Source organism: Chroicocephalus ridibundus, chromosome 8 (genome assembly GCF_963924245.1).
Source record: "Chroicocephalus ridibundus chromosome 8, bChrRid1.1, whole genome shotgun sequence".
Taxonomy (NCBI): domain Eukaryota; kingdom Metazoa; phylum Chordata; class Aves; order Charadriiformes; family Laridae; genus Chroicocephalus; species Chroicocephalus ridibundus.
Window position 1 is genome coordinate 15,120,731 of NC_086291.1, and position 18,164 is coordinate 15,138,894.

At 37.7% G+C, this 18,164-nt stretch overlaps 1 protein-coding gene across 1 annotated transcript in view; it reads left to right on the forward strand.

The window, feature by feature from the left end:
* The first annotated feature begins 1,260 nt into the window (after positions 1-1,260).
* ADGRL2 (adhesion G protein-coupled receptor L2) overlaps positions 1,261-18,164 on the forward strand; it is a 392,188-nt gene continuing 375,284 nt past the window's right edge. Inside the window, exon 1 of the mRNA XM_063342769.1 lies at positions 1,261-1,328. The gene's annotated coding sequence lies outside the window, so the exon portion shown is untranslated. The remainder of the gene's footprint in view (positions 1,329-18,164) is intronic.

Below are 18,164 nucleotides of genomic sequence, written 5' to 3' on the forward strand. Positions count from 1 at the left end.
CTGCTAATATAGGACATTTTGTCCCACTAAATCTTGCTAAATAATAACTCTCGAAGAACGTTAATTGCATCCATTCCTATTTTCAGTCAGTGACAAAAGGACCTGTGACAAGCCATTCTACTCTCTTCTCATGACTTTTGGTCCAATTTCTGAGTAGAATGGATACGTTCATGTTCACAAAGGTGTAGAGGTTCACAAAATTCTATACCATGGTGTAAAAATAACTTATTTGAAGTACCCTAAACAAAAGAAACAAAGTTTAGTTCAGGTTCCTCTTGGATTGGATGCAGGTTCAAGAGGGTTGAACATATTCTCATATTTCTCTAATCAGCTTAAGTACTGCATTTAAATCAAATCAGGAATGTGCAACAGGTAATGTTTGTGGTATTTATGGTAATAAGGGAGAAATTCTGAAGTGGTTGAATGCAAATTTTTTGTCTCTCTTTTGTCTTGGTAGATTTTAGATAACGTTGAAAATACTGTCTGGAGCACACACACTATCATGCTGCTAGTGATCTTCCTGCGCGGAAGTGTTGTGAATGCTGCCTTCCCTTAACTGTTTTAAAGACACCTGCGCACTCACAAATAATAAAGCTGTCAAGGCACACTTGGAAATATCCCATCTCCATTTGTACAAGTTACTCTGTTCAAAATATTTCCGTGCTTAAAATCATTTAGCGGGGTTTACCAGATTTATAATCATTTGAGGCGCGCGGTATAAAATCCTAGCTGCCTGACGGGCTGAGTTATTAAGTGTTTATAGAAATCTGATCAAATGGACCATCAGAAGCGGGGGGGGGGGGGGGGGGGGGGGGGATCTGTTTTAAACTCGTCCGTAATGACAGCTTTCCTCATCTTACAGCTGTGACATGAAGAGGGAGCTGTAGCTCTTCCGAGACGCAGCCCTGCCTCAACCAGCGTATCCAGCCAGGCGCCCCGATCTCCTCTCTCCTTCCTCGCTCTCCTCCGCTCCCCTCTCTCCTTCACTCACTCACTCTTCCTCTTTTTTTTTTTTCCCCTTTTCTGTTTTTTCTTATTTATTTTTTTTTAATCCCCGTGCCCCCGTGCCAGTTAATTTAAATGTATCTGTTCAAGTGGAGATAATCCATGCAAATCAGAGGCACTGGCGCCCGGTGCTTGATTCACAAAGAGAACTCAGCTTCAGGAGGTCACTCGTTCACAGCTGCTCCTCCCATTATATTTTTCCCTTATTGCAGAACTGCTGCATGTATACAGTGACTGAAAGGACTCAATTTACTGCAACTGCTGCCTGGTTTTACTTACAACTTTCTTTAAAGGGGGACTTACCTTCTATCAGTCTTACTAAGGTAGGAAGTCTGATTCTTCTAAAGACATGTAATGCCTCCAGTGTTTGCTCATTATCAGATCCCACTATAATGATGCATATTGTTGTCAGAATTAGGTCCTAATAGAATTGCGCCAGGTGCCTGATGCTTTTGTTGCTTGTGTGTATAGGTGCAACTGTTTAAACGGCTGTTTTACTGTTTATTTAGCCAGCTATGTACACCCCCCACCCCCCGACTTTCTTTCCCTTTTCATAATGGCAGGTAGGATCTCAGCACAGCAGCTTTCTAATCTCCAAATGTAACCTTCAGGCAAGTTTGTATTTTCTTTTAAAAATGTTTTCTAATGTCTGTGTAAGTTAATGCAGCGCTCTTCCCGCCCGCCCCCCCACTCCCCCCCCCCACTCCCCCCCCCAAGAAAAACAGCATCAAGAGAGCTTTCTGGCCTGAAACCTTATTAAGGCGCTATCTTTGGAGCAGAACAAACTGTTGAAAGGTTTTAAACAAAAATAAAAAAGGTCACCTTTTACTTTGCAGCGTTGTAAACAAGGAAACTCCAGGCCTCACTGCAAATGGGCCTGCCATAAATTTAGACCACAAGATAAACATATAGTTAATAGAATTGCCAGCAGAAGTGGTGAAATGGAACCCTCACAGTTCTCTGTTAATATCTATTGTTTAGAAAGGTTGGACAGGCAGTGCTTGCTCTGCAAACAAAGTGCAACTCAGAAACAACTATTTGAATATGATTCTTTAAAAACTCCTGAAGAAAAGGAAAGTCAGGCACTACTTCATTAGTTGCCTTCTAACTTTGAGCATACATCACATGAAATATTGAACTAATGCATTTGACAGCACACGCTGGTTTTATGCAAGCAGACAGTAAATCTTGCATTTGTTTATGTACATTTCTTTGAATTAGTTGTCAGAATTTAGGGATGCCAATGATTAAAGTAACTATAAATACAACTTTGGATGTGTTAAATCACAAATAATGGATTTAAAGAGTAGTATATTGAAAAAATTCGAATTATTCTGACTTATACTTGTCCCACAGTAAAGTTGTTGTTTGTTGCCTTGCACAGCTGGAGTTAAGAAATGACAATGATTAGATTTGGAGCCACCCTGCTTTTGCGTAGACTTACTATCTAACACACCCAAATTAATCAAATAACAGTTCTGTGAAGCTTTAGACAGAGTTTAAAATGAAAATTTAATTGACCAGACAAGACAGAGAGAGAGGCATGGATATTCCCAAACATATCCTGTCTAATTTTTTCAGGAACGCTTGAGGTATACGTTTCCCTTTTTGCCTTTCTGGATTAGATACTTTTAGTTAGCATGCTTCAGGAGAGTACTTGCTCACTATATTAAGTGTTTCAGTGCCTAAAATGTGCATCTTTTCTCTTTGATGCACAGTCAGCTTTTTGAAAAAAATGCATCCTGATTTTGGAGAAGGGTACAAACCTAGAGAGCCTTGTCATTGTTAGCATAAAGAAGACATCTACACAAGTATTACTGTGCAGAGGGCAATCTTTCTTTCTCTGGCATTTGTTAGGTTACTGTACATAGAATTTAGCAGATAAATATCTTCTCCTTCATGGCATTTTGGAGATCCTATTGGTATGCAGGTTGCCCTGTGAGGATGGCAACTGAAAAAAGAAATATGTTTTATAGCAGTGTGTAATAAAAGCCCTTCACAATGATGTAAGTGGAGTCTGACCTTTCTTTCTTATCCTGTAATTAGAATTTTTATTAACTCTTTCAAGTGCAGAGTTTTTTTTGAGTAAATTGTTACTTAGAACAAGCATGCATTTTTGATCTATGAGTTTTAGAAGTAAAATTTTAGAATCCTTTTTAGACAGGGAAAAAGAAATATATTATTCCCAGCAACTTGCTCCACACAAAGCAATTTTGATTTATAGAAAAGAGATTTGATAGAGGCGTCCTGCCTCCCTCTAGAAGAAAAAAAAAAGAAAAAAAAAAGAAAAAAGCATCTCTAAAAAAGACTTCTTTCATTTTGTGAAAGAGGAGGGGAATGGGTTTTAGAGAAGAGAGCTGAACTTAAGGAAAGACATTAAGGATCTTTTGTCTGACTGAATCTCTGGCCAGGATAAAGTTGGGAAGTAAAGGTGATCCCTGCGGAGTTTAGCAATATACAGAGATGAGATTAGATGACTCACCAGTGGAGATATGAAAAAGGAAGAAAAAGGCCTTTCCAAGGAAGATTTTTTTGTAAGTGGATTAAAATATTGTTGCAGCAGACAGTTATTTCCTGCTTCCTTTCCACCTTTTATCCAATGACCAGTGTCTTACAGGGACAAAAGTGTTCCTTAGTGACTCATCAGCAGCACTTCATACAGTTATTTCCAAATTACTTACTCAATTCTCCTTGTAGGTTTACCTGACATAACTCAGCTTAATTCCTTGAGACACTGAAATAAATGAGAAGAAATCAGGTGCTTATATTATTGGGGCCTCTGAATGTATTTTCAGTAAACTCTCAAAGGAGTGAGCCTTTGTGTTTCGTTCCAGGCTAGTTCATACTACACGGGTTTCTAAACCAGATTGTCAGTGTCCTTCCACAGCCAGTTCCTTTTTTCTATTGGTGTGGTTTCTTCCTCTGCCTCTGCAAACTTGCCATTGCTATAGTAACTCAGTCAAACATCTCTTCAAGATAAGTTACCTGATACTCCCCTGTAGTGTGCCTTGCAGCAGAATCTAGGGGATGCAGTAAACCTTGTAGCTGTATATAATGCAGGGCTCTTACTCCCATCAGGCCCTTTTGCAAAAGGCACTTAAAAAAATAAATTATCAACTTAAAAGGATGCTGCAGAGATTGTTAATAAGTTCCATCCAGCTTCTTAAAGGCCTTAGTTGTTTCCAGCTCTAAGTAGGTACATTTGCTGAACTTTACCTTAAAGATATTCTAGAGAAGGAAGAAAATGTGGGAATCCTAAAAAGTAAGTAAGTGGTAGAGCCTTGGAGAAAACGTACAGCTATAAATAGGAAATCTAATTGCCAACAAAGTCCTCGGTCAATGATTTGTTATTAGCATTTTCTATAATTGCATACAAAGAATATGTTCCCCACAGCTTCTCATCAAATTACGTAGACAATTATATCATATTCTCCTTTTTTATCATTGCCTTGTACTGTAGAGTAGATTATTAAAATGTAACGTTGCAGAGTACAGACCTTGCATTTCTTTTGCAGATAAAGCATGCTTATACCTCTAGGGGTTAAAAGCTGAATCAGATCCGTAACTTGCCTACTGACAGCCTTTGAAGTTGCTCCTCTATTTATTTATTTATTTATTTTGGTTTAAAGGTTTAGATTGACATCCTTTTATATGTTTGGAATTCTTCAGCAGATGTAAAATGCTTGGTAATGACTGAAATTAACCTGAGGCTTTATATATCCATCTTCCTCAAGAACTGCACTGAAGCTTTAGTAACAGTTGAGAATTTTATGCAAACAACTATTCCCATGAGAACATTTCATTTTTCTGTCCTATTGTACTCCTTTTATAATTTCTAGAGGTGTTTTAAGTCAAGTTGGACCCTTTTGCTTCCCTCCTTCCCCAGTACCTGTTATGGAGAGTCTACATGAAAATTATCACAGATGAAATGCACCAAAAGAGGGGCAGATAAAAAGAAAATAAGTGGAGTGGAAATGAATCTTTAAATGGCAAGTCTGCGAAACATTGAACACGGTTATCTGACGTTATGTCAGAGAGTGTTATCTCTTGAGGAGAAATGAGCAAGAGCAGTCCACACAGGAAAAGTAATTGTTGCTTTACTTCTGCCTGTTTATTTGGGATAGCCTGAACTGTTTCCCACTTTTTTATTTCTCTCAGTGTGAAAAGATTAACAATTAGAAATGCAGCCAGTAGGCATCTGACTCCAAAGCAATGCTCATTTGACCTTTGGACACAAAATATCTAGTGCAAACTAAAATCTAAGCAACCTCAAACGTCACTGAGTACAAGAAATATGCAGAATGTGGGTCAGTAGAAATTCAACACTTTTAGAAATAAAAATAAAATAAACCACTGAAATCACTTGGTTAGATTAGCATTTTTTTCTCCATTCCACATCAGAGTATCAGATGGTGAGGTTTTGTCCAGTGCACCTGAGGCGAAAGATCTGTGGCAAAGTTCTGCATTAGCTTTAACAACTGCAACTGAAGTGTTAGGGAGAGGAATAAAGGGGAAAAGGAAGGTAAGAGATCCTTAACCAATACATACATATTTCTCAAAGGTTAGGTTTTGTAAGAGACAGAGAGTACATAGGAATTAAGATGTATTTAATGTCTGTGTGATGCTGCCACTTCTTTATTTAAAGGTTGCATTTGTCATGTAAGGGACTTCATCCCTCCCACTGTTTTAATTCCGCCAGTTTGTCTGGGGGGCGGATTGGGGTTTTTTTTAACTTAGGGGGAATGCTACATGAAAATGCACGAGTGTGAATGGATAAAAATCCCTCAGTAACTAGCCACTATTTCTTACTTCTCTTCCTACCGAGTTATGAAGTAGGAAGGCAGAAGAGACAAAATGCATCCCATGTGAGACAAAGGACTGAGAGAGGGATGCAGGTTCTGTCTCTGGAGAAATAAAGCCAGTGACAACAGGCCACTGGAGCCAGGACTTTTATATCTGACTTGCCCCTACAGAATAGTCTATGACTTAGAAACTGCGCTCTGAGGAAGAGGGTAAAACACTTGTTAAAGTCAAGTAACAGCCCCCATGCAATTTCTGTTACCTAGTCTTTGCACTAGCTGCGTTAGGTGAGTTCATAGAACGGTAATAGTATAATGTTAACTAACAGCCTAAAATTTAAAAAAGGAAAGAAATTTCAGAATTTGCTCCAGCAAACCTGAGGGTATATAACTGCCATCACCTTTACAACTGAGGCAAGAATGGTTTACTTGGAGGATATAAGGGAATTATGTGAAGTTTTTCTTAATAAAACTTCATTGTCCGTATTGAGTCCAGACTTGCTCTCTGGAGAAACATCCAGCTGGGTGAGCAGGCAGCTGGGACGGGGGGATCCACAGGGACCCCACGTGTAAGTGATGCTGTTCCACATTTCCTGCAGGTCACAGAACTGGTCTGCACCAAACTTTCATAGCTTCAGTAGCTTCTGCAAGTCCTGTCCAGTGAGTTATGTGTAACCTGGTGTGTCTTTTCTCAGGGGAGGGAGGGATGGTCCACAGAGAGATGCCTGAGAGTTAAAGAAGATAAATGTTGAGCTTGCTGGAAAATTATGCAGGCGATACTCGATATCTGTTTCCAGATATTCCATCTCCCAACATCCACCAGCCTCAAAAATATGTCTAGAAATGGCACAATCAGAAGTGTTTCACAAATGTGTGTTTGTGGCTAGTTCTTGTGCGGAGCAGGCAGGAGGACAGACAGACACGGAAGAGTACTGAGGTAGTATGAGGGACAGCCAAGGGCATTATAAAAGGCTGCTTAAAAGTACAAGACATGGCTTACAGTCAGAACATTTGGTTTTAATTTATTTGTAAATTACATTAATAGATTGTGAAAAACTAAATACAGCATGGCATATCTGGGGATCGTCCCTGCCTTGTTTGGCATGTATCTTCTCCCTAATGGCCCAGTCTCTTCCCCCGGGCTTCCCTCTATCCCCCCAAAAAATCCACTAAAAGTGTATCAAAAAAACTGTTTAATTTCCTACAAAAGATTATACTAAGTGTGCTTTTAATGTAATGATGTCAGTTGCGGATGATAACATGTATTAGGTAGTGCAAACTGCTGATTATCTGTCAGGATAAATCTGTTTATTTCAGAAATAGCAGTCTGACAACCCCCTGTTGTTAATCATGAAAGTACATGCTAATACCAGGTACTGTTTGGTTGGAGTCTCTCAGAGGAATGTGTTTTGTTAGCTTTTTGCTTTGACAGTCTTTACGCCGAGTTTTGCAAATTTTCTGTATAAATATTTCTTTTTTTTTTTTTTTTTTTTTTTATTTTTAAGAGGGAGGCTAGAGCAAAGCTGCTGATCTACAGTTTAGGGTCACAGCAATTCAGAGGAAGGAATGACTTGTGAAAAGAGAGAGTGGATTATAGGATTACACAGCGGTTCAGACTGTGCCCATGGCTGGTTTCATCTTTAGTAATTTCAGTGCAGACCCATTAGCGATGAACAGAAAAAAGCAAAAGGGAAGTTAGGGAGTTCTTTTCCTCAGGAGTCACTCCTCTTATATTTGTTTATTTATTTTTCAGCATTTACAGCAGTTCCTAATTATATCCTGGACTAAAAAGACCATCTCCAGATGATGCTCATACCATTCCTCTTTAATGAGATAAATGGCAAAATGAACCAGACATCTTTTATAATGTTGTGAATTTGACCCAGCTTTTGTGTTGAGAAAATGAATATTATGTATTTTGAGTGAAACATAAATGGAATACTGAGGTACAGTTTGCCAAATCGTAGGTGAAGAGGCATTTTATCTGACTTTATTGCATTTTGATCATTTCATGAATGCTGTAAAATGCTGAATAGCATAATAAAAATTGATATTTATATTGACATTTCAGGATTCTAAATAGAAGCTGAGAAAATCTAAACAGACTTCAGTATCTCCGCAGCTGTTCCTCCAAACCCATCTGAGTTCTGGCTAATTCACTTTTTCTCCCCACATACCCTCAATTGGCCCTAATATAAACATCTCTCTCTAAAGCAATTTCTCCCCGGAAGATTATGCACATCTTCATCTTAATTCAGAATTTACATGTGTACTTTGCATATTTTTGCATCAGTATGTGTGTTTTAAATTAGATAAAGGTCACTGTCATTCATAATCAAGAAGAAGGTGTATAAAAGGTCAGGATTCAATAAAAAAAACTGATTAGATGTAGAGGTTTGTTCATATGATTCAGTATATCATTGGATAAGTGGAAATCATGAGTCAACAAATTAACCTTGGTATAATGGGTTACTTGCTTCATTAGGATCAGAAATGAGATTCACGAATTTTTTTCCAATGTACTCCTTGTTTGTCTCCGTAATAAGAAGAAATACTGTCGTGTTGACAGTTACACAACTGAGTATTTTTATAATTTAATTTGGCATAAAATGCAACACAAATGACAATTCTTGTGTTAAAAAAGGAACTGAGGCACCAAATACATTTGCTATGAATATAAATATCGATGAAATGAAAATTATCCACTGTAAAAATAGATAAATTAATTTAAAATAATGGCCTGTATGTTTCATATAGGCTTTAGCTTAAGCATATTAAAGAACCTGTGATGAGTCAGGCTTTCAAGGTCTAGTGTCAGGAGGAGGTCCAGATGCAAGTGAGCGTGAACTAAGTAAGAGCAAGGACAAACTCGCACTCCACATACTGGTTCTGCCACAAACTTTCCACAGGTTCTTGGTAAACCACCTACATTGACTATGCCTCCACTTCCATCTGCAAAAAAGGAAAAATAGTAACAATGCTTGTATTGCAGGAATGTTTCTGCAGACGTGGATTTTACCAGGAGGGCTAAGGAGATTTAAGGATATCCACCACTGCCCTGTTCATTACACCATATTCCTGGTCACTTGTGGCAGTCAGAATGGCAGGGTTGTGGATCTCTGCACTTGAAAAAATCTGAGGATTCTTCAGTAATATTCTCCACGATAGATGAGAAATATCAGAAGTGGAAGGAGTCCATATTTACAAATACTCTGGCCTAGGAAAGACATCATTATTTATACAAAATGATAATACTGTATTCTCAACTTTACACTGTACAAACTTGGTGCAGTTTTTATGATCCCACCATAAGCTTTTCCAAACAGATTTTTTGTGGTAGTTTTTGGGTTTGGGGGGTTTTTGGCTGGAAAAACGTACCAACTATTTCAACCTGTGCCATAGCAGGAAAGTCTATTAGAAAAGCAACATTATAATTAAAATAGTTATACATGTCAATGTTTCAGACATTGTGTATTTCTTTAAGCTTTCTTCATGTCTGTGTAGAATAAATATCAAGTTACTACTTGTTCACTTTTTTTTCCCTTGGGCCGCATTCTGTACCTATTAAATCCTAAGTATGAAAGAAAATTAGACTTGCCTGTTACCACTATAAACTTACACCCAATGGTTTTCAAATAACATGTAGGTAATCTGTCTTCTGTAAACATAGAGACTTGGGGTTGCTCATAATTAAAGCTGCAAGCATCACAATTTAAGCTGACTCTTTTCTGATGTTCATATGCCTCATTCTCTCCCAAAATGTAATGGAAAGAAAATACACTGAACCACGGTAAACTTTCCTTATTTACGATATTGTTTGGATTTTATGCAGTTTTAGTACAGCTATAGCATTAGTCCATTATTTCATTCTTTCAAGATCAGTTGGGTATGAGCAGGACTTTCCGATGGGGCTTTAGCAAGTGAGCCTAGTGTCTGTTCCCGATCATTAAAAGGACCAAACAACTTTTCATAATAACCAGGCTTAGCTTGCTGTAACTCCCAGTATAAACTTCTCCTCTGTTGCATAGGTTTATAGGCCTGAGTTGTTTGACTAGTGCCCACCTTATGGAGTTCCACTGTAGCCAAAAACTCCTAATGTATGCTGTCCTTGGTCCCAAGCTACAGAATCAACATGGGAGTACGTGGAGTATGGCAGTACTGCCATAAATTAGGAGTGCGCTCTTGAAGCAAATCTCCTCAACTTCCTAAAGCACTGAGCTTTGGCCCACATCCAAAAGTAGCCTTGCTCCTTCTGGATATCACTAAGCTAGAGGATGTGTTTCAGGAGTGCCTCTGATGGGATTTAGTCAGTCATGGGCATTCAGACTACAGGACCAAGCTAGAACTAGCCCAAATTAAAATACCATGAAGTATGCATGATATGTATGTTGGATTCTCAGTGTTTGACGATTCATACTACAAACTGACTTCTATTGAGTGGCAGTACTTACTAAGTTAGACATATTCTGAGATGTATCTACATAGAGAGTTGGCACTAGACAGAATTCACCAGCTCTAACCCTTATTTCAATTTTAGAGAGTCGTAGTGTGTCCAAGTCATTACTTCTTGGGTCTTGCTACAGACATAACATAAAAGGGTACTTTGGCCACCACATCAAAGCAAGGAAGTCATATGGATCAAGGAACACCCTTTCTGTACTGTGGCCATCTCCTGTGACTGTCAGCTGGTGAGGAAGATGCTCCTCATAGTCTCTCTTCTCTCAATAATATCTGCACAGTAACAACCAGAATTGGGTCCTATGTACATAGAAAGAAAAATTCCTCATGGTCCACTGAAGATGAGGAAGGGACCTTAGGACAGGACAATCTGGTGCATAACTTCTAAGTATAAAGCAAGCTAAACCATAGGAGTTTTGTAGACAATAACACAGCTATTCTAGTCAGTTTTGTGAGGGCTTTCTCTGTAACATGGTAGGAGGTAACATGCAAGTGGGTGAGAGGAGGAATTTATGTAAAATGACCAGACTTCTAAAGAGTCCCCTCCCTGAAGCAGTGTTGTATCAGCTATTTTTGCAATTAGGCTGCTCTGGGAGGAAAGGATGTTTCTCTTGTTCTTGCAGTATCTCCTACAAATCTTTGGACTATGATAGTGTGCAACACCCCCTGCCCACACCAGTTTACTTTAGCTGCATAGATCTGTCATTTTCTAAGTGATTCGTTTAGCCCATAGCGTCTGTACTGGAAACTCTGTGAAGACAAGGTGTTGGAAATCTATTATCTTCTAGTTCCAACCCTGGCTTGTAAGGTACCTTTGGAAAAGTCACCTAGGTGAATTTTTCCAAACTTAAAGTTGTGAATTTAAATTTCATGTTTAACATCTAAATTAGTGGTCTGATTTTAATGTGTGCTGACACTCACATTTTCAATCGACTTCAAAGGAAGTTGTGAGTGCTCAGAAGTCTAAACCTATGAAAATCAAGCCAGTTAGACACTCAAACTTGAAAGGTTTCTCCCATACCATTATTGTTATTTGCATTACTTTAGTAGCTTGAAACCCCAGTTATAAGACTAAAGTGCTAGGCACTGTATTTTATATCTCTTTTTTTTTTTTCTTATTGCTTTACGTGTAAAACCTGGCACACAAGGATGTTGTGGTGATTGTTTCGTTAATATTTGTATATAGCTTTGAAAAATAAATGCTCTATAAACACAGAATATAATTATTCATGGAAGAAAATGATATTCCTATTATTTATTCCTTTTTGAAAGAAGTTCCTTGGATTTTGAACCTATCCTTAAGAACCAGAGCTGATACTGCATGCAGAATGCATGCAGTAAAATATAGGCGTCAAATTCTTAAGTTGCTGTTAAAATATATGCTATACCTATAGTAGGTTGAACAGTAAATAGAAACTAAGTAGTTGTATACTCTGTTTAATTTGAACAGAAATCCTCAACGTTTAACAACTCTTACATAATCCTCAGAGAAATTAAGTAGGATGATGAAGTACAAAGCTTTCCTTAGAAACTTTTGTCTTATCCATACCTCTTTATTTCAGTTATGCTGATCCCTTACTAGCAAACAGTAGACTCTTTGTAACTGGGACCTACGTAAAGCTTGCTTTTTTCCCCGTGGATTCAATAACTAAGCTGCTTGGAACAGCTTTGATGAAACCATCTTCTTTCATAGAATGCAGTTCCAGCAGTGCTGATAAATTCCACAAAATGGTGTCAATTTAACCGATGTTTTCTTTGGAAACAAAACCAGGAGGGAAACTGGTAACATATTGGTGTTTTCAGAACAAATCTTTACATAGAAATGATTTTTGTTTACGTGCTTTAGATATCACAATCTTACACAACACAAACATTTTCATTTTGTCAAAATGTTTTGCTTAAAAAAAAAATGGTTTTTGCTCACACATAAGAAATAGTTCAAAGATCATTTTTAGTTTAGAACTTTTTAAATATTGAAGTGTTCCGTGAATCAGAGTTTCCAACCTCTGAAAAGCTAATGAGGTCAGTAGCAGTGTTCCCATTGACTTCAGTAACAGCACAATCACTATATCTGAGGAAATGCAGTCATGATCTGCTGGAGCTTTTGTATGCCTAAATGCAATATGCATATGTATAATCCATCAGATCCCTAGTGTTAGATTAAAACAATACGTAAGCATTTCTCAAGAAAAAGAAAATTTTTTTTTTTCTATCGGAGCTTTTACTGTTTGTTGGTGGTACGCCCCATGGCTATGACACGTTGTCATAGGCACTTCCCAGGGCTATCAAATCAGGAGTGCGATTTTAATGTATGTAAAAGTGCAGGTTGGTTTGTGGTTGTTTTTTTTTTTTTTTTTGAAATAAGACAGGTGGTTTAAAACCAGGCACTAACTGATTAATAAGTTTGTTCATGCAGACTTTCATTCAGGCATCAGGAATAAGTGCTCTGTCTGCTTGATAAATACCGAGGCTAAACACAAATGTTGTTATTTGTCAAATAGTAACTGTTTTAATGGGCAATTCTTCATGATCTTTAACAGCTATAAATTGATCTCCAGAACTCAGATGTCACAGCGTAGTCCCAGTATTTCTAAGAATCCAACTTTGAGGAAACTACAGTACAAAAGAAGGAAATGTTTAATTTACTCCAGGGACAGAGTATATTAGGCATAGTAATGAGGATTTTAGCAACAAGCAGCAAGTCGAGGATATTATTTTTCTACAAAGCAGATAATATAGTAATCAATCTAGACAGCCATTGTATATCTTCCAATACTTAGGATTTTAATAAAAGTAATCATCAGGAATTCTATTTAGACTTCCAGACCTTTATATCTTGAACCATTAAAAATAATGATACATGATTTTAATCTGTTCGGTGTAAACTGATTGATTTCTTGCTTGTAAACTGCACACTCTTCAGACAGATCAATTTTCACATTTACCATATCTAATTATTTTCTGTTTCCTTCTTGCTTTAAAAGGCATAGATCATTTGGGGCTCCCTTTTCTTAACTGACAGTTTCTTGACAGCTAATACAAATAACAAAATAAAGCATGTAGAAGAAATAAGTTGTATTTTATAAAAGATTTAGCACAAGTGTTTATGTCCTCTGAGTACAAAGGGCTGTGCATGCTTCCTTTATCTCGTAGTCTCAGGTGGCGGCATTAACAAACCAACATTTTCTGCTTTTCATACATAATGTTCCATGTAAGCACAAACCTGAGCCTGGATAGCTGAATGAAGTTTGCTCAAAAATGAAAAGACAGACATATGTTCCCGAGAAAAAGGACCCAGACCCGTATCTTCTGTGAGATGTGGGAAAGTCAGTCTTTCGGAAACTGCGTAGAGAGATCAAATGTGATAATAAAGGTTCGCAATTCTAGCAGGTTTCCCTAGAATAGTACTTCAGAAATGTGAGGTGTGAAAGAAAGGCAATCTGTGCCAGATACTGATTAAATTTCAGTCATCTATCCAAAGCAGTCCCTAGTTGCTTGTAAAATGCTCCATGTAATTACAGTAACTACAGTTTTTAAAGCAATTTACACATTAGCCTTTATCTTGGGTCTCTCTATGTGGGTGCATTTCTTCTTTGGAATCAATATCCTTAGAAATATATGTTAATAAGCTATATGAATTTGTAGCCATACAGACTCTTTAAAAATTCTGCCTCTGGTATTTTCCTCATGGATTCCTCTTGGCTTTTGGAAAAGCTTAACTGTAATCAAATATCACACTTTGGATGTTTGGCTAACATTGTTCAGTGACCCCAGTGGTAAGTCACAACCATATTTAAAACTGTTAAGGAGTTAGGAATTGATAAAAAATCAAACTAGGATATATTAAAATGCTGCCAGGATAAAATAATATTAAGGGCTACACTTTGTCCTTTGATAGTTACACGGGTGCAAATATCAAACTTGGCAAATCCTCTCAAAACTTTGTGTGTCCGAATCTTTCAAATCTTCTTCTAGTCATTGGGCATGGAAGATTTTGCTAATGCAGGAGCCACTTATGTAGTTACAGGATGAACACTGGCCAAAGAAAGAGGTCTGGCTCATTGCTGTGATATTCCAATTTTAAACGAACGTAAGTGTGAATTTTGGAAGGAAACTAAACTGGCGATTTCATTAAAGACGTACTGGCTAAAAACAGAAAAACTGCAAGTGAATCAAACTCCTCACATTCAGTAAAACTGTTCCCACCAGAGTTGCACAGTGCAGCTGCAGGTAGCTTTAAAAATTTTTTGTTGTTATTAAATTCTGTTTGTTCAAGGTGCCTTTTGTAACTGCGGAGTGCAGTAAAGCTCCTTAGTTATTCTGCATCTCATTGTTACCAAGGCTATTATCCTAACTGGGGCTAATAATATGAAGCACATTTATGTTTGTGTAGGAAAACTAGGGTCACTAGAGATAATCCAAAAAGTTGTTCCACAAGGGATTATCTAGAATGCTGTTTTCCAAAACTGTCACATATCAGAAAAAGGGCAAAGCACTTGTAACTCTTGTGATTGATCCTCTGTCAAGTCATGATTGCTGTCACCAGCAGGTTACATTCCTTCAACAAAGCAGTAGGCGCTGCTGCATTTTAAACTAAACCAGTTAGGCTTCCAGTGTCATATTCCCTTCTTTATCTCTTTCCATACTTCATTCTCTCACATTAAAAGAGATAAATTTGCAACTGAAAAGAGAAGATGACATATGCAAGATCCTTGTGTAGTACATATTACTGTCCCTTAAAATCAGTGCCCCTCAGATGCTGCCATTAGGATTATTGTTCTTAGCTGTTATGTCTGTCTAAAGACCTGGTTCCGCACACGCTAGCTATTATGTGGGGAAGCAGAACTATGCGTGACACGAAATACTATTTTTGGGCCTGAGGAGTTTTCATAATTGGGCTTATAGGCCCTGAAATCCCAAGGCTAAAGCACTTAATTTACATGAGCTGTGAGGGTATGGAATGATTCATCTGTTAAAGGTTAAATAAGGCTTTAGTGGCAAATTGGACAGAACTGTATGTGTAAGATTCTTATGAAATAACGGATGTGTTTCAACCTGATGTTGAAATTAAATGCTTGTATATGGTTCTGTCCAAAGACTTTGAAGCCACTCTTGTGCCATCGAACACCATTGGTTTGTTGGGCTGTGGTCAAGGATGTAGAGGGCTCTTTGTCTTTATCTATCCAGAGCAGACTGCGTTTTTCTTATTCCTTGTTGTCTTTCAGTCTTTAAAAGTGTTCAGTGGATAGACCCACGGTTCTCAGACATTTCCATGCATTTTTATAAAGAATGTCAGGGCTTTTGTTGAATTTTCCAGGGAATCCTGGCATTTGTAATTTATTTACATTAATTAATTTATTGTAATTAAATACCTAGGTTTTTTCAAAGGCATTTACTTCCAAAGATATCTGTCAGTAAATCTGGTAGATTTCCTGCTTTCATATCCATATATTAAGGCACAAGAAGATTTGAATTAAATATTCACTTTTTGGTTTTAATGTTAACAGTTTTTCCATGATCAACTCTTGTTTAAAATGGTTGTCAGTTACTATGGATTTTTTGTGAAAGATTCTCCACTGTGTGCCAGTCTTTACAAAATCATCTCAAGTAGCCTCATCGGGCTAGATTTTAGCTTGCCTCACATAAAAGGTAGTGCTCTGCCTGCTTTGACTTAGACTTCACGGAAAAGCACTCCTGAGGAAGCAATGGAAAATGGCTCTTCCCCCAGTGGTCTGTTGTCTTCCTCTGCCAGAAGTTGTCATCCTCCCATCTTGTGGAGGAGTTTGTGTACACATTCCTTTGCATTGCAGGCAAAATGAGCTGGGAAAGCTTAATAGGCTGTTGAAGGTGAGTATGAGCTAACCCAGCTCGTTTTGTCTGAAATGGATTGAAAAGCACTCACCTGACCTCCTTCCTCTGTCAGAGCTCTGGGGTAGTAGCTTCCCGTGATGGAAAACAGCACCGACCAATTCAGTGAGATCTTGACGACGACTTTTGTCTGTGTCCTGAAAAGCAGGTTCATAAGTCACATTACCTTTTCTCCAGCCTTTACAGAAAGACTTATATCAACTGTAAATGAGGAGTTGACTTTTAAGGGAAGCTAAGCAACCAGCAATGAATTACAAGTAGGCAGCACAGGTTTTTTCGAAGCTATGGCCATAGCCTCTATTGGTCATTTCAATTACTGAATGTCTAGGGGCAAAATGTCCAGGCCAAATTTAGCAAAGTCTGTAACAGCAGTAGTAAAATGCTGTCTCTGGCAAATCCTCTCTTCTGTAGACGGTGGTTCATTTTTAAAAATTACTGTTTAGGTGGCTGAGTCTTCTATTATCTTTAGCGAAGAGACTTCTGGAGGTAAAAGGCCCTTTCAAATAGCTGTATTCTGACTCCCAGTTTTTAACCCATCTTTCGCCTTATAAATAGCATGCAGGAAGCTGGAGAATCGAAAATGTCCACAAAAATATTCCAAAATAATCTCACGTTCTCCATACTCATGACTGCAGCTGATGCCTCCATTATTTCATACATTAGTAAGGCAAGTGATTCATCTCTGCTCCTCTTTTGCCCTCTAATATAATGTTTGAATCAGGAATTGTTAAAGTTCTCATTAGGTTTGTTGTGGGGTTTCATAATGAATTCTTTTTTTGCAAGCTGGAGAGTCTTTTGATTTTTGCTTGCATATTCATAGAAGAACTATGTCATAAACAAAGTCTAAATCTGGTACTACTCTCTTGCTAACCCACGCTAAGACTGTGTTGTATCTTTCTACACTTTACCTCATAAAGAAAACAATGTCAATGCCAAGTATGGAAGGTGAAGAAGGTTGCTATTTAAAGAATAATTTTCTGGCACATGCAGCACCATTGGAGGCACATCATAAACAAAAAGAAGGTACATTGCTTTTCTTCCACGGTGCAAAATTCTGCTTTGGTCTATCGCAACAGAAAGGACAATACACTACTCTGTGCAAGATTGTTCGGTACAATCCAGCTGCTCAGTAGGAATGCACCTCTTCCTGTATTTACATACATAGAGGTAAGTTAAAAATACACATATTTTCAGAGTCCTTTTTTAACCCACACTCTCCCTCTAACACAAATGCCCACATGAGTCAATGAGATTTATCCTGTCAACATGAAAAGAAAAGCATGTATTGATAGATAACATACATGAATACACTGGTCAAGCAACAGATTCAAGTTAAACCGATATGTTTCATTCAGTGGCAAGTATATTTGCTTAGTGCAGCAAAAAAAATTCTGTATCTCCTAATGATGTGGAACTGAATTCTTTATCTCCCCTGCTGCTAGCTCGCTTTTAAGGCAGAACTGGAGATATCTATCACAACTAAATAGGAATTTTGTAAATTGTACTTAACTTCGCTACCTTTAAGAAAAGTTAGAAACCACATATTGTATAACTATTGCCAGAGATTTTATCTAGCTTGGCTGGAAAAACAACTTAATGCTACATTCTTCTTGCCAATCAGCACAACAGAATTTTGGTTTTTTATCTACTCTCAGCTAGCAGACTGGTATTACAGGCAGAATTTTGACTTCCAGAAGAAACCAGTTGCTGTTTTCTTCTATATCCTAGGCCTGTTTAGGGTACTCACAGAAATGTCAACAATAATACATAAAATCACTGTCATGTGAAATAATTGATTAGCTGATCAGTTTCCTATTCTATTTCTTTAATACATTTTTTCCAAGAATAATGATTATATTTATAGAAATATAACAATTTTCCATGCTAAAGTAAAATGGTATTTGACATTAACAAAAGGTCAGGTGTCATACTGTAAACCACAATGAGTATTGCTTTTAAAGATTATTGAATTATGAGGTACATATATTTGACAAAGTATAGAATTCCAATAACTGCCATAGCAGCAGTGCCCTT